We start from the raw sequence: 3366 nt of genomic DNA, 5'->3' as shown, positions 1-3366 counted from the left end.
CGCCGCCCGGGTTCCCGCAGCCGCCGCCGCCGCCGCTCGGGTCCGCGGGGTCCCGGCGCGCCGCGCGGGAGGGGGCGTGGCCGCGCTGTCTTGAGCCGCGCGGGGCCCCGCCCCGTCACGTGGGTCCAGGTGAGCGCGCCACAGCTGCCCAGGCGCCCGCGCCTGTCGTCACGTGCACAGGTGCGGCGGCCACCTGGCGCGGTCCTTCCTGCCCCGCTCCGCTCGCCCCTCCGCGGGCCGGCGCCCTGCTCTTTGTTTCTTCTAACCCCCTTCTTAGTTTCCACCTGTTCTCTTCCACCTGCCCTCCCCCGCCCCCCAGCTCTCACAACTTCCCTACCCCACTTTCCTCAATTTAACTACAAGACAAGTCTTGAAGTTGTGACTCAGAAGGTAAAATCAAGGTCACCAGTCACACCTAAAAAGTGGAGCGGATATGCTTTAAATGGGACTCTAGTAGGATTTTTTAAAATACCACTAGGACAGAGTCAGATGGCTCAGGTCCAGTGGCGTTGGATGCTGGACAGGCAACCGGCTTCTTTGTGTGCCGGTGGTGTGCTCATCTGTGCTCATCTGTGAAATGGGGGTAAGGGTATTTACCTCCTGTGATTGCCCAGATTACATTAACATGAAAAGAGTTTAGCGCATGGGAAGCGCCCCTTTAATGGCAGCTAATATGATGACTCCTATTTTTTTTTTAATTTTTACACACAAACATATCATGCTCTTGTGTACACATGATGTTGCATAGGCTATATTTTCCGCATAAAACTTTAATTACTGATTTTACCTGTCTGAAACTTAGGAATTGTTGTCTCTTAAACACTTAAATGGACTTCTTTTTAAAAGGATGCTATGTATAGTTTAGATTCCCTGCCCCAGTTTATCCCCATTTTATCTTTGATTTTAATGTCAACATTTTGTAAGTGAAATAAAGGATATGAGATTAATCTTCTCAAAGATCAGCTGAATAGAAACGAAAGGACACACACCAGCATACGCAGGTAGATCAGGTTGGAAAAAAATATTAGCTAACATCATCAGGCATTCTCCAAATGGAATACTGATCTTTTCTGTCAGTACTAGCCTTTAAGGGACTGTGTAGAGCTCCATGCACTGGTCAGCAGATTTTAGTCATTCTACTTCTTTATTATTTTAATAAGTGAAACTCACAAGTGTGGTGGCAGGATTAGGGCAAAAACCACAAAACAGGGTGTGGGTGAAACCTTTTGTATATTCCTCCTATTAGTCATCACTTTCTGATATTTAATGTGCATTAGTTATTTAATGGGAAATTTAAAGTTTTCTGCACTAATTTGTTTCCTCAGTGAACTCTGTGTTCAGACCCTGAGAGGTAGGGAATAATCTTCCTGTGTACTGTATTGTATCGTATCATATCGTCTCATATCAAATTTTCTGCCTAACATTTCTCCATAAGCACTTAAAGAACATTCAAAGGAAAGACTTCTTCAAAGAATTTTATCATGGAGATGCTCAGAAACTATGATGCCCCCCCCCCAATTTTAGTGAATAAACTTAAAATGACTTTGGAGTTTCCAGAAATGCGAATGACTCGGAGGTCCTCAACTACACTTCTTTAAAAATTTCCAGCACCTTCCTTGCTGTATACGATGTATCCCTCACTGTCCCTGCTTTCCCTCTTCTACCTGCTGCCACAATGACCAGTGGAATGAAAAGAATTGTCCTTGAGTCCTCTTCTATTATTGTAACATATTATTTACTTGAAAATAAATTCCTTCCTAGAATGGTTCTCCCTTCTCATGATCACTACCCAAACCTGTTTTCTCTTGATGATACCAGTTTCCTTCTAATGCAAGCAACACCTCTGGACTCCAAGGAAGGAAAGCACTCATCTCCACCCCACCCCACCAGTGTGTCCCTTCCCCTACACAATTGACTACGAGCACTTCACAGTTTCACTTCTCTGCTCTTTCCCCATCCTGTTTCCTTTACTGACTTCCAGAGTGACTTTTATCTTCTTCCTAGACTTTCTGTGGACACCCTTGTTTGGAATGTCATCATTCATATTCACGATACTTTCAACAATCTTGCCTGGAAACCACTTGCTACCTTTATTGAGGTGAAATCACATCTGGACCCACCTTGTTGGAATTTCACTACTTCCATTCCCTCAGATGCTGACCTTCTCTCTGATGGCTATCTCCGATTCATCAAACTCTCCTTCATTCTCAGCCCTTTGGCCTCCAGCCTTTCATTCTCTCTTTATTCTCTCATTGGCCCCATTCTGTGCTCACGGGAAGGCATTTTACAGATGCTTGTATTAGTCCCAGACATTGTCTCCCATCTTGTACCTTACTGTAAATTTATCCACACTGCCCCTGTTCTGCAGCTGGGGTTCAACCCACCATCTCTACCTGTTTTCTCTGATTCTACTTTCACAGCACCCAGGGTTGCTGAAAGAAGGTCATCACCAAGACTCTTGTTTCCACTACTAATTCATGTTATCTAACCTGGACTGGGCCTTGGGGATTCCTGAGGTGGTCATTTTCTCTCACTCCCCGCCCCCCCCCACCACTACTTGTCTTGCTTATTTTCCCATAGCTTCTTTCCCTTCCCCTATCTTTAAGCCTGGCACAGTAGACAATATGTTCAAGGAATAAAGAAGCAGCTCTAAACCATTCCAGATGCCCCTACTTTTTCTTACCTTACAAGGAGTTTTGGGACCTCTAACCAGTAATACTTGTTTCATTGAAAACAAGGCTGTCAATCCAGTCATCCAAGACAAGCATCTGGGTGTTTCCCCGGGTAGCTCCTCTCCTGCCACATATTTAATCAGTTGTGAGGCCCTGGTGGTTCTACTACCTTATTCTCTAGCGTGTATCACTTCTCTCTGTCCCCACTGTTCTCCTTCTATCTCAGGATATTATGCCCTGTCACAACAAATATTCTCACAGTCTCGTCCCTTCCCTTGTATTCTCTGCACTGCTCCCAGAATGACTTCTAAAAACAAAATCGATTGCAGTCACTCCTCTACTTAAAACTCCTCGAGGATTCCCTACTGTTCTCAGGATCAATTTGAAACACCCAGAATGCATTCAGGGTATTTGTGAGATACAGCTTCTGATGAGCTCCCTGACCTCACCTATCCTATTAATCCATCTACATTTCCAATAATTCTCCTGCCTCCAAACCTGTACACATACTCCTCCCCCTAATGGAACATCTTTTCTTCTCACCACTCCTGTGCCCATGTCTATTTTGTGGATAATTGGGTCATAAGGGCAATTCTTTATGGCAGCATTCATCTGGCCATTGAAGATTATTTAGGGCCCCCACCCATCCATTGTGTTTCCACAACCTGATGTGCAGAACACTTACCTCCCCAAA

This window comes from Zalophus californianus, chromosome 4, assembly GCF_009762305.2.
Source record: "Zalophus californianus isolate mZalCal1 chromosome 4, mZalCal1.pri.v2, whole genome shotgun sequence".
NCBI classification, from domain to species: Eukaryota; Metazoa; Chordata; class Mammalia; order Carnivora; family Otariidae; genus Zalophus; species Zalophus californianus.
This window is presented reverse-complemented; position numbering follows the sequence as displayed.